Source organism: Coregonus clupeaformis, chromosome 12, assembly GCF_020615455.1.
Source record: "Coregonus clupeaformis isolate EN_2021a chromosome 12, ASM2061545v1, whole genome shotgun sequence".
Taxonomy (NCBI): Eukaryota; Metazoa; Chordata; class Actinopteri; order Salmoniformes; family Salmonidae; genus Coregonus; species Coregonus clupeaformis.
Window position 1 is genome coordinate 34473903 of NC_059203.1, and position 13912 is coordinate 34487814.

Consider the following 13912-nt stretch of genomic DNA (forward strand, 5'->3'; position numbering starts at 1 on the left):
CCATGACGGCGTAGTGTGTTACTAATGGTTTTCTTTGAGACTGTGGTCCCAGCTCTCTTCAGGTGATTGACCAGGTCCTGCCGTGTAGTTCTGGGCTGATCCCTCACCTTCCTCATGATCACTGATGCCCCACGAGGTGAGATCTCGCATGGAACCCCAGACCGAGGGTGATTGACCGTCATCTTGAACTTCTTCCATTTTCTAATAATTGCGCCAACAGTTGTTGCCTTCTCACCAAGCTGCTTGCCTATTGTCCTGTAGCCCATCCCAGCCTTGTGCAGGTCTACAATTTTATCCATGATGTCCTTACACAGCTCTCTGGTCTTGGCCATTGTGGAGAGGTTGGAGTCTGTTTGATTGAGTGTGTGGACAGGTGTCTTTTATACAGGTAATTAGTTCAAACAGGTGCAGTTAATACAGGTAATGAGTGGAGAACACTTAAATACTTATGTCATGCAATAAAATGCAAATTAATTACTTAAAAATCATACAATGTGATTTTCTGGATTTTTGTTTTAGATTCCGTCTCTCACAGTTGAAGTGTACCTATGATAAAAATTACAGACCTCTATATGCTTTGTAAGTAGGAAAACCTGCAAAATCGGCAGTGTATCAAATACTTGTTCTCCCCACTGTATTTCAAGGCCTACCTTCAAACTCTTTGCTTGACATCATGGGAAAATCAAAAGAAATCAGCCAAGACCTCAGAAAAGTCTGGTTCATTGTTGGGAGCAATTTCCAAACGCCTGAAGGTACCACGTTCATCTGTACGAACAATAGTACGTAAGTATAAACACCATGGGACCACGCAGCCATCATACCACTCAGGAAGGAGACGCGTTCTGTCTCCTAGAGATGAACGTACTTTGGTGCGAAAAGTGCAAATCAATCACATTTTTTGAGAAATTTCCTCTGGTCTGATTAAACAAAAATAGAACTGTTTGGCCATAATGACCATCGTTATGTTTGGAGGAAAATGGGGGATGCTTGCAAGCCAAAGAACATCATCCCAACCGTGAAGCACGGGGGTGGCAGCATCATGCTGTGGGGGTGCTTTGCTGCAGGAGGGACTTGTGCACTTCACAAAATAGATGGCATCATGAGGAAGGAAAATTATGTGGATATATTGAAGCAACATCTCAAGACATTAGTCAGGAAGTTAAAGCTTGGTCGCAAATGGTTCTTCCAAATGGACAATGACCCCAAGCATACTTCCAAAGTTGTGGCAAAATGGCTTAAGGACAACAAAGTCAAGGTATTGGAGTGGCCATCACAAAGCCCTGACCTCAATCCTATAGAAAATGTGTGGGCAGAACTGAAAAAGTGTGTGCAAGCAAGGAGGCCTACAAACCTGACTCAGTTACACCAGCTCTATCAAGAGGAATCGGCCAAAATTCACCCAACTTATTGTGGGAAGCTTGTGGAAGGCTACCCGAAACGTTTGACCCAAGTTAAACAATTTAAAGGCAATGCTACCAAATACTAATTGACTGTATGTAAACTTCTGACCCACTGGGAATGTGATGAAAGAAATAAAAGCTGAAATAAATAATTCTCTCTACTATTGTTTTGACATTTCTGATAGAAGAATTTGTATGTGTAAAGTAATGACTAAAGTATTTCCACCCCGATACTGTATAAATGTGTAAACTGTGTTAGAGTTATAAGACAATAAAACCACTAACAGGGAAGATGGGTAGAAACTGTTGGAGACGAACATTCCATAGTAAGGGGGACCTAGAAACTGCTTTAAATAAATATTATATTCTGTGGAAAATCACAGGCCGCCTAAAGGTGGGCGGAGCAAATTCCTTTGTGTGAAGGTATATAAAAAGGCTGTGTGTTTTTAGCGCCAGAGCTCTCATGAATAAAAATGCTGATCTATTGCAGACTGGAGAATTTGTTTAATTCATTATTAACTAGAGTCTTACAACCTCTGGGAATTATTCAAAGCTTAACAGTTGAGTTGAACTATTAGAGATATAAATTCTCGTGACAATTTCACATTCTTAAAATAAAGTGGTGATCCTAACTGACCTAAGACAGGGAAATTTTACTAGGATTAAATGTCAGGAATGGTGAAAACAGAGTTTAAATGTATTTGGCTAAGGTGTACAGTGTGGGAAAAAAGTATTTGATCCTCTGCTGATTTTGTACGTTTGCCCACTGACAGAGAAATGATCAGTCTATAATTTTAATGGTAGGTTTATTTGAACAGTGAGAGACAGAATAACAACAAAAATCCAGAAAAAACGCATGTCAAAAATGTTATAAATTGATTTGCATTTTAATGAGGGAAATAAGTATTTGACCCCCTCTCAATCAGAAAGATTTCTGGCTCCCAGGTGTCTTTTATACAGGTAACGAGCTGATATTAGGAGCACCACTCTTAAAGGGAGTGCTCCTAATCTCAGCTTGTTACCTGTATAAAAGACACCTGTCCACAGAAGCAATCAATCAATCAGATTCCAAACTCTCCACCATGGCCTCTCCAAGGATGTCAGGGACAAGATTGTAGACCTACACAAGGCTGGAATGGGCTACAAGACCATCGCCAAGCAGCTTGGTGAGAAGGTGACAACAGTTGGTGCGATTATTCGCAAATGGAAGAAACACAAAAGAACTGTCAATCTCCCTCGGCCTGGGGCTCCAGGCAAGATCTCACCTCGTGGAGTTGCAATGATCATGAGAACGGTGAGGAATCAGCCCAGAACTACATGGGAGGATCTTGTCAATGATCTCAAGGCAGCTGGGACCATAGTCACCAAGAAAACAATTGGTAACACACTACGCCGTGAAGGACTGATATCCTGCAGCGCCCGCAAGGTCCCCCTGCTCAAGAAAGCACATATACAGGCCCATCTGAAGTTTGCCAATGAACATCTGAATGATTCAGAGGAGAACTGGGTGAAAGTGTTGTGGTCAGATGAGACCAAAATCGAGCTCTTTGGCATCAACTCAACTCGCCGTGTTTTGAAGAGGAGGAATGCTGCCTATGACCGCGAGAACACCATCCCTACCGTCAAACATGCAGATGGAAACATTATGCTTTGGGGGTGTTTTTCTGCTAAGGGGACAGGACAACTTCACCGCATCAAAGGGACGATGGACGGGCCATGTACCGTCAAATCTTGGGTGAGAACCTCCTTCCCTCAGCCAGGGCATTGAAAATGGGTTGTGGATGGGTATTCCAGCATGACAATGACCCAAAACACACGGCCAAGGCAACAAAGGAGTGGCTCAAGAAGAAGCACATTAAAGTCCTGGAGTGGCCTAGCCAGTCTCCAGACCTTAATCCCATAGAAAATCTGTGGAGGGAGCTGAAGGTTCGAGTTGCCAAACGTCAGCCTCGAAACCTTAATGACTTGGAGAAGATCTGCAAAGAGGAGTGGGACAAAATCCCTCCTGAGATGTGTGCAAACCTGGTGGCCAACTACAAGAAATGTCTGACCTCTGTGATTGCCAACAAGGGTTTTGCCACCAAGTACTAAGTCATGTTTTGCAGTGGGGTCAAATACTTATTTCCCTCATTAAAATGGGTAGAAGGATTACTGTTATACTATTCCAGGTATTCCTTAAAGAGGTAGGGTTTCAAGTGTCTCCGGAAGGTGGTTAGTGACTCCGCTGTCCTGGCGTCGTGGGGGAGCTTGTTTCACCATTGGGGTGCCAGAGTAGCGAATAGCTTTGACTGGGCTGAGCGGGAACTGTTCTTCCGTAGAGGTAGGGGGGCTAGCAGGCCAGAGGTGGATGAACGTAGTGCCCTCGTTTGGGTGTAGGGTCTGATCAGAGCCTGAAGGTAAGGAGGTGCCGTTCCCCTCACAGCTCCGTAGGCAAGCACCATGGTTTTGTAGTAGATGCAAGCTTCAACTGGAAGCCAGTGGAGTGTGCGAAGGAGCGGGGTGACATGAGAGAACTTGGGAAGGTTGAACACCAGATGGGCTGCAGCATTCTGGATAAGTTGTAGGGGTTTAATGGCACAGGCAGGGAGCCCAGCCAACAGCGAGTTGCAGTAATCCAGACGGGAGATGACAAGTGCCTGGATTAGGACCTGTGCCGCTTTCTGTGTAAGGTAGGGTCGTACTCTGCGAATGTTGTCGAGCATGAACCTGCAGGATCGGGTCACCGCTTTGATGTTAGCGGAGAACGACAGGGTGTTGTCCAGGGTCACGCCAAGGTTCTTTGCACTCTGGGAGGAGGGCACAATGGAGTTGTCTACCGTGATGGTGAGATCATGGAGCGGGCAGTCCTTACCTGGGAGGAAGAGCAGCTCCGTCTTGCCGAGGTTCAGCTTGAGGTGGTGATCCGACATCCACACTGATATGTCTGCCAGACATTCAGAGATGCAATCCGCCACCTGGTTATCAGAAGGGGGAAAGGAGAAAATGAATTGTGTGTCGTCTGCGTAGCAATGATAGGAGAGACCATGTGAGGATATGACAGAGCCAAGTGACATGTATAGAGAGAATAGGAGAGGGCCTAGAACTGAGCCCTGGGGGACACCAGTGGTGAGAGCACGTGGTGCGGAGACAGATTCTCGCCACACCACCTGGTAGGAGCGACCTATCAGGTACGACGCAATCCAAGAGTGAGCAGTGCCGGAGATGCCCAACTCGGAGAGGGTGGAGAAGAGGATCTGATGGTTCACAGTATCAAAGGCAGCAGATAGGTCTAGAAGGATAAGAGCAGAGGAGAGAGAGTTAGCTTTAGCAGTGTGGAGAGCCTCCTTGACACAGAGAAGAGCAGTCTCAGTTGAATGACCAGTCTTGAAACCTGACTGGTTTGGATCAAGAAGGTCATTCTGAGAGAGATAGCAGGAGAGTTGGCTAGAGACGGCACGCTCAAGAGTTTTGGAGAGAAAAGAAAGAAGGGATACTGGTCTGTAGTTGTTGACATCGGATGGATCGAGTGTAGGTTTTTTGAGGAGACGTGCAGCTCTTGCTCTCTTGAAGACGGAAGGGACATAGCCAGCGGTCAAGGATGAGTTGATGAGCGAGGTGAGGTAAGGGAGAAGGTCTCCGGAAATGGTCTGGAGAAGAGAGGAGGGGATAGGGTCAAGCGGGCAGGTTGTTGGGGTGCCGGCCGTCACAAGTCGCAAGATTTCATCTGGAGAGGGAGGGGAGAAAGAAGTCAAAGCATAGGGTAGGGCAGTGTGAGCAGGACCAGCGGTGTCATTTGACTTAATAAATGAGGATCAGATGTCGTCAACCTTCTTTTCAAAATGGTTGACGAAGTCATCCACAGAGAGGGAGGAGGGAGGGGGGAGGAGGAGGAGGATTCAGCAGGGAGGAGGTGGCAAAGAGCTTCCTAGGGTTAGAGGCAGATGCTTGGAATTTAGAGTGGTAGAAAGTGGCTTTAGCAGCAGAAACAGAGGGAAAACATTTAGAGAGGAGGGAGTGAAAAGATGAAAGGTCCACAGGGAGTCTAGTTTTCCTCCATTTCTGCTCGGCTGCCTGGAGCCCTGTTCTGTGAGCTCGCAATGAGTCGTCAAGCCACGGAGCAGGAGGGGAGGACCGAGCCGGCCGGGAGGATAGGGGACATAGAGAGTCAAAAGATGCAGAAAGGGAGGAGAGGAGGGTTGAGGAGGCAGAATCAGGAGATAGGAGGGAGAAGGATTTAGCAGAGGGAAGAGATGATAGGATGGAAGAGGAGAGAGTAGCGGGAGAGAGAGAGCGAAGGTTGCGACGGCACATTACCATCTGAGTAGAGGCAGAGTGAGTAGTGTTGGAGGAGAGCGAGAGAGAAAAGGATACAAAGTAGTGGTCGGAGACATGGAGGGGAGTTGGTGTGAGATTAGTAGAAGAACAGTATCTAGTAAAGATGAGGTCAAGCGTATTGCCTGCCTGGTGAGTAGGGAGGGACGGTGAGAGGGTGAGGTCAAAAGAGGAAAGAGGAAAGGAGTGGCTGATAGCTACTTTATTGTGTACTTACTATGGCTGTGATATGTGGTTGTCCCACCCAGCTATTTTAAGATGTATGCTGTAAGTCGCTTTGGATAAGAGCATCTGCTAAATGACTAGGTGACCTTGGTTCTCTTCCATGTGTTACGAGAGCGTTTGTCTTTGACCATATTCAGAGCGGTTAAGTTTATGAAAAGGATTTGTGTATTATTTTCTATCAGTTCCTTGACAGTCGGCCATTTGAGTGCATTATGTAATTCTATGGAAGACCTCTCGTAACCACGTTGCAGAACCATTCTGGCTGCCTTATTTTGTGCTATCTGCAGTCTCTTTAGGTCACCAACACTTGCATTACTCTAGACGACATAGCAGTAGTTAATTTTACTATGGATGAAAGCTTATGAGGTTTGTTTTAAAATTTGCTCTGGCATATATTTCACAATCCTTCTGAGCATACAGGAGGTTCTGATGATTTTGTTGCAGAGCTGTGAAATGTGTGATGACCAAGAGAGACAGGTGTGCTGCTAAAGAACAAACAGCCGCGTCTCTAAAACCTCTTCTATGGGTGTCCCGCTAACTGTCAGCTGCAGGGAGGGTAGCGTCTTCCTTCTTCTCTTTGTAGCATTGCCTTGGTTGACTTTGTATTTAGCACTCATTTGTTTTGGGTTATCCAATTTGAAATACTTATCATGTCAGCTTCAAGACCCTCTTATACAGTGGGGAGAACAAGTATTTGATACACTGCCGATTTTGCAGGTTTTCCTACTTTTATGCAACCGGGCCCTGCGCTATTGATCTGTTAAATCAACCAGAGCTGTTGCAAAAGAGTGATCCGTACGGTATGCATGTTGGTTGCCTGTGATCATTTCATTTTGTTCTAAACTCAGCAAAAAAAGAAACGTCCTCTCACTGTCAACTGCGTTTATTTTCAGCAAACTTAACATGTGTAAATATTTGTAGGAACATAACAAGATTCAACAACTGAGACATAAACTGAACAAGTTACACAGACATGTGACTAACATAAATGGAATAATGTGTCCCTGAACAAAGTGGGGTAAAAATCTAAAGTAACAGTCAGTATCTGGTGTGGCCACCAGCTGCATTAAGTACTGCAGTGCATCTCCTCCTCATGGACTGCACCAGATTTGCCAGTTCTCGCTGTGAGATGTTACCCCACTCTTCCACCAAGGCACCTGCAAGTTCCCAGACATTTCTGTGGGGAATGGCCCTAGCCCTCACCCTCCGATCCAACAGGTCCCAGACGTGCTCAATGGGATTGAGATCTGGGCTCTTTGCTGGCCATGGCAGAACACTGACATTCCTGTCTTGCAGGAAATCATGCACAGAATGAGCAGTATGGCTGGTGCATTGTCATGCTGGAGGGTCATGTCAGGATGAGCCTGCAGGAAGGGTACCACATGAGGGAGGAGGATGTCTTCCCTGTAACGCACAGCGTTGAGATTGTCTGCAATGACAACAAGCTCAGTCCGATGATGCTGTAACACACCGCCCCAGACCATGACGGACCCTCCACCTCCAAATCGATCCTGCTCCAGAGTACAGGCCTCCGTGTAACGCTCATTCCTTCGACGATAAACGTGAATCCGACCATCACCCCTGGTGAGACAAAACCGCGACTCGTCAGTGAAGAGCACTTTTTGCCAGTCCTGTCTGGTCCAGCGACGGTGAGTTTGTGCCCATAGGTGACGTTGTTGCCGGTGATGTCTGATGAGGACCTGCCTTACAACAGGTCTACAAGCCCTCACTCCAGCCTCTCTCAGCCTATTGCGGACAGTCTGAGCACTGATGGAGGGATTGTGCATTCTGGTGTAACTCTGGCAGTTGTTGCCATCCTGTAACTGTCCCGCAGGTGTGATGTTCGGATGTACCGATCCTGTGCAGGTGTTGTTACACGTGGTCTGCCACTGCGAGGACGATCAGCTGTCCGTCCTGTCTCCCTGTAGCGCTGTCTTAGGCGTCTCACAGTACGGACATTGCAATTTATTGCCCTGGCCACATCTGCAGTCCTCATGCCTCCTTGTAGCATGCCTAAGGCACGTTCACGCAGATGAGCAGGGACCCTGGGCATCTTTCTTTTGTTGTTTTTCAGAGTCAGTAGAAAGGCCTCTTTAGTGTCCTTAGTTTTCATAACTGTGACCTTAATTGCCTACCGTCTCTAAGCTATTATTGTCTTAACGACCGTTCCACAGGTGCATGTTCATTAATTGTTCATGGTTCATTGAACAAGCATGGGAAACAGTGTTTAAACCCTTTACAATGAAGATCTGTGAAGTTATTTGGATTTTTACGAATTATCTTTGGAAGACAGTTTATATACTCCCATATATGGTTACTGACAATTGCTTCCAAAATCATACTAAATGATGACAGTAGGCTAATTGGTCTACTGTTTGATAGCCTAAAAGGTCATTTTGGTATTTTGGAATTGGACACAATTTTGCATGCTTCCATTCATCAGGAAACTTTCCTTTGAGTAATGAGAGGTTAAAAATAAGCTTAATTAGAGCTGCAATATAGGGTGCTGGTAGTCAAAGTAGTTTGTTATCAATGAGATCGAGCCCAGGTGACTTGTCCTCGGGTAAGCACATTAATGCTTTGAGCTCTTCATCAGTTGATACCTGTGGTAATGTGAAACTGCAGGCTTTTGATGCCATTATTATTATTATTATGATTTGGTCAATAGAATAAACAATGTCCTTTCATTGACAGGATGACTCATATTCTGCCTAAGACTGTTCACCTTATTTTCAAAATAATCTGCAAAATGATTAACAATGTCAATAGGTTTCGTTTTTATTTCCCCATTTACTTCCACACTAGATTGATAAGATGTGCTGGGTGTGCCCAGGAGGCCTTTTACAGTATTCCTGACTGATTTGGGATTGTTTTTTGCATTTTCATAAAAATTTGCTTTTTTCTGACAATTTAAGTTTCACTCCATAGTTCCGCAGTTTCCTGTAAACCATTATATCAGATTCAAGTTTTGAGTTAACAGCATGAATCTTTGCCTCATCTTGCTGAGTAAAAACCTCACGTAGCTTATTGCCTATCCATGGGGAAGGGCTGGCCTTAAGTTTATTTTTTATTGGGGCATGGAGATCAACCATCCTTGTAAATAGTTGTGAAACATTCTACTGAGTGATCTACAGTGCCTTGCAAAAGTATTCATCCCCCTTGGCATTTTTCCTATTTTGTTGCATTACAACCTGTAATTTAAATGGATATTTATTTGGATTTCATGTAATGGACATACACAAAATAGTCCAAATTGGTGAAGTGAAATGAAAAAAATAACTTGTTTAAAAAAAGTCTAAAAAATAAATCACGGAAAAGTGGTGCGTGCATATGTATTCACCCCCTTTGCTATGAAGCCCCTAAACAAGATCTGGTGCAACCAATTACCTTCAGAAGTCACATAATTAGTTCAATAAAGTCCACCTGTGTGCAATCTAAGTGTCACATGATCTGTCACATGATCTCAGTATATATATGCCTGTTCTGAAAGGCCCCAGAGTCTGCAGCACAACTAAGCAAGGGGCATCACCAAGCAAGCGGCACCATGAAGACCAAGGAGCTCTCCAAACAGTTGTGAAGAAGTACAGATCAGGGTTGGGTTATTTAAAAAATCAGAAACTTTGAACATCCCACGGAGCACCCTTAAATCCATTATTTAAAAGAAATTGAAATAATATGGCACCACAACAAACCTGCCAAGAGAGGGCCGCCCACCAAAACTCACGGACCAGGCAAGGAGGGCATTAATCAGAGAGGCAACAAAGAGACTAAAGATAACCCTGAAGGAGCTGCAAAGTTCCACAGCGGAGATCGGAGTATCTGTCCATAGGACCACTTTAAGCCATACCCTCCACAGAGCTGGGCTTTATGGAAAAGTGGCCAGAAAAAAGCCATTGCTTAAAGAAAAAAATAAGCAAACACGTTTCGTGTTCACCAAAAGGCATGTGGGAGACTCCCCAAACATATGGAAGAAGGTACTCTGGTCAGATGAGACTAAAATTGAGCTTTTTGGCCGTCAAAGAAAACGCTATGTCTGGCGAAAACCCAACACCTCTCATCACCCCGAGAACACCATCCCCACAGTGAAGCATGGTGGTGGCAGCATCATGCTGTGGGGATGTTTTTCATTGGCAGGGACTGGGAAACTGGTCAGAATTGAAGGAATGATGGATGGCGCTAAATACAGGGAAACCTGTTTCAGTTCCAGAGATTTGAGACTGGGACGGAGGTTCACCTTCCAGCAGGACAATGACCCTAAGCATACTGCTAAAGCAACACTTGAGTGGTTTAAGGGGAAACATTTAAATATCTTGGAATGGCCTAGTCAAAGCCCAGACCTCAATCCAGTTGAGAATCTGTGGTATGACTTAAAGATTGCTGTACACCAGCGGAACCCATCCAACTTGAAGGAGCTGGAGCAGTTTTGCCTTGAAGAATGGGCAAAAATCCCAGTGGCTAGATGTGCCAAGCTTATAGAGACATACCCCAAGAGACTTGCAGCTGTAATTGATGCAAAAGGTGGCTCTACAAAGTATTGACTTTGGGGTGAATAGTTCAGTTTTTTTGTCTTATTTCTTGTTTGTTTCACACAAAAAAATATTTTGCATCTTCAACGTAGGCATGTTGTGTAAATCAAATGATACAACCCCCCCCAAAAATCCATTTAATTCCAGGTTGTAAGGCAACAAAACAGGAAAAATGCCAAGGGGGGTGAATACTTTTGCAAGCCACTGTATCTTGTCTTCAAGGTAGACTAATTCCCAGGGCAAAGCATTTAAGTCATCCTGAATAAATTTGTTATAGCTCCTTTTTACAACAATTTTGGGTGGCTATTTTGGGACCTTTGTGTTCTTAGTTATTGTAATAATGCTATGATCGGTCCAGCCCAAAGGTACAGATTTAGCCTTTGTACGTTTTTCTGTATTACTGCAAAATATAAAATCAATACATGTTTCTGTTTGGTTGCCAAACCTGTTTCTGGATGATCTTGTGGTGGCATTAACGATTTGCATTAGATTTACACTGTCAGTGAATCTGGCAAGTCTGGATTTGTTGCCATCATTCTTGTCCTTCCAATTAATATTAAAATCTCAGAGAATGTATAGCTCTTTGTTTTCAGTGACATGGTCAATACTGTCACATATATCATCCAGGTAAGATACATTTGAACATGGTGGCCTGTACACACACCCCACCAATATTGGTGGTTGAAATGGTAAATGAACCTGTAGCCATAGTATTTCTATTTAATTTTTGCACAAGTCATCCCTCAGCTTAAACGGTAAGTGACTCTGTGTGTATATATATTGCTATGCCACCACCTTGTTTGTTCCTGTCCTTTCTAATAATAGTATAACCACTTATGCTGACCTGCCTATAAGTAATAGAATGGACCAGATGGGTTTATGTGATTGCTAGAACATGCTATTTGTTTTTATGCACCAAGTCATAGACGTCATGGATCTTATTAGGGAGGCTACACACGTTTATATGGTTCTCACAGTTAATTTATTTTTAAAAAATATTTTATTTTACCCCATTTTTCTCCCCAATTTCGTGATATCCAATTACGATCTTGTCTCATCGCTGCAACTCCCCAACGGGCTCGGGAGAGCCGAAGGTCGAGTCATGCGTCCTCCGAAACATGACCCGCCAAACTGCGCTTCTTAACACCCGCCCACTTAACCCAGAAGCCAGCCACACCAATGTGACGGAGGAAACACTGTTCAACTGATGACCGAAGTCAGCCTGCAGGTGCCCGGCCCACCACAAGGAGTCTCTAGAGCACAATGAGCCAAGTAAAGCCCCCCCGGCCAAACCCTCCCCTAACCCGGACGGCGCTGGGCCAATTGGGCCCTAAGGTTCTCCTGGTCACGGCCGGTTGTGACACAGCCTGGGAATGAACCTGGGTCTGTAGTGACACCTCAAGCACTACGATGCAGTGCCTTAGACCGCTGCGCCACTCGGGAGGCACCAAAGTTAATTTCTTAACAGGTGCATGCTTTGTCAACATTTGGCATGAATACTTTTACAAATACTTCAAGTGTTGCATCTGGAATCACTTCCTCATACACATCAAACCAACATACATGTTTTACATCATCAAAACATTTTGTATGATCTCTTATAAATTACTTTAGGCCCAAACTTTGTCACTTTGGCTTTCCTTGTTATTGCCACAATGTTATGGTCACTACAGCAAATGGGAATTGATATTGCTTTGGAGCAAAGCTCTGCAGCATTAGTGAAGATATGATCAATACAAGTGGATGTCACAGATACAATACTATTGGTATGCACTCTAGTTTGGTGAGTGATAACCTGGATCATATTACAGGCGTTAGTCACAGTTAGAAGCTTCCTCTTGAGAGGACAGAGTGTACCTAACCAGTCAATATTCAGGTCACCCAGAAAATAGACCTCTCTGTTAACATCAAACACACTATCAAGCAGTGCCTTCAGAATGTATTCACACCCCTTAAACTTTTTTCACATGTTGTGTTACAAAGTGGGATTAAAATGGATTTAATTGTTTTCTTTTTTGTCAACGATCTACACAATGCTCTGTCAAAGTGGAAGAAACATTCTAACATTTGTAAGAAATTAATTGGCCTCATGGTGAAATCCCTGAGTGGTTTTCTTACTCTCCGGCAACTGAGTTAGGAAGGATGCCTGTATCTTTATAGTGACTGGGTGTATTGATACACCATCCAAGAGTGTAATTAATATCATCCATGCTCAAATGTCAGCTTTCTTATTTTTTAATGTATCTACCAATAGGTGCCCTTCTTTGTGAGGCATTGGAAAACCTCCCTGGTCTTTGTGGTTGAATCTGTGTTTGAAATTCACTGCTCGACTGAGGGACCTTACAGATAATTGTGTGTGGGGTATAGAGATGAGGTAGTCATTCAAAAATCATGTTAAACACTGTTATTGCACACAGAGTGAGTCCATACAACTTATTATGTGACTTGTTAAGCACATTTTTACTCCTGAATGTATTTAGGCTCGTCATAACAAAGGGGTTGAATACTTATGGACTCAAGACATTTCAGCTTTTCATTTGTAATTAATTGTGGAAAATGTTGGAGAAAAAAAATTCCACATTGACATTATGGGGTATTGTGTGTAGGCCAGTGACAAAAATTCAGGGTGTAACGCCATAAAATTTGGAAAAAGTCGCGGGCTGTGAATATTTTCTGAAGAGACTGTATTGTCCAAATACTGACTGTTAGCACTTCGTGGTCAATAGCAGCACCTCAAAAGAAGAGGCTTTAGATGAGGCAGGTGAACTTGCAACCACAACGCTTCAACAACATTTTACATAAGATCCTCACTAAGCTTTACAGGAATATGGTTCTGAACATATACCACAACACCTCCCCCATAGGCATTCCTGTCTTTTCTGTAGATCATTGTATTGCTACTGCTGTATAATCAAAGGTATTGCAGAGTGGAGTGAGCATTCTGATGATCACCACTTGTCATGAAATAACCAATGATAAGCTTCATATTAAATGTAGCTTCATATTCAGATGTATCACATGACTTGTCATTCTAAAAGGTCCATGCTCTTTAACCCTTAGCCTACAATTTCCACGGACCAGCGGAAATCTAATGAACATAATAAAATCCCCATCAAAATCTGTCTGTTTAAAATAGGATCTGATTTGCATGAGCTGCGTCTTAATCCACCGCATCCATCGATATCGCCCTTCCGCATTCGGTGAAAGGTGGCAGAGCTAGAGTACTGTTTGTCAGACCATGCGACATCCTGGAAATCGGTCTTCTCACAAAAACTTCTGTAGAGTCCGAACGGTTTGGGCTACACACTAATATGATTTCAAATATTTTACTGAGTTACATATAAGGAAATCAGTCAATTGAAATAAATTCATTAGATATGGATTTCACATGACTGGCAGGGGCGCAGCCATGGGTTGGCCTAGGTGGGAATAGAGCCACCCACTTGGGAG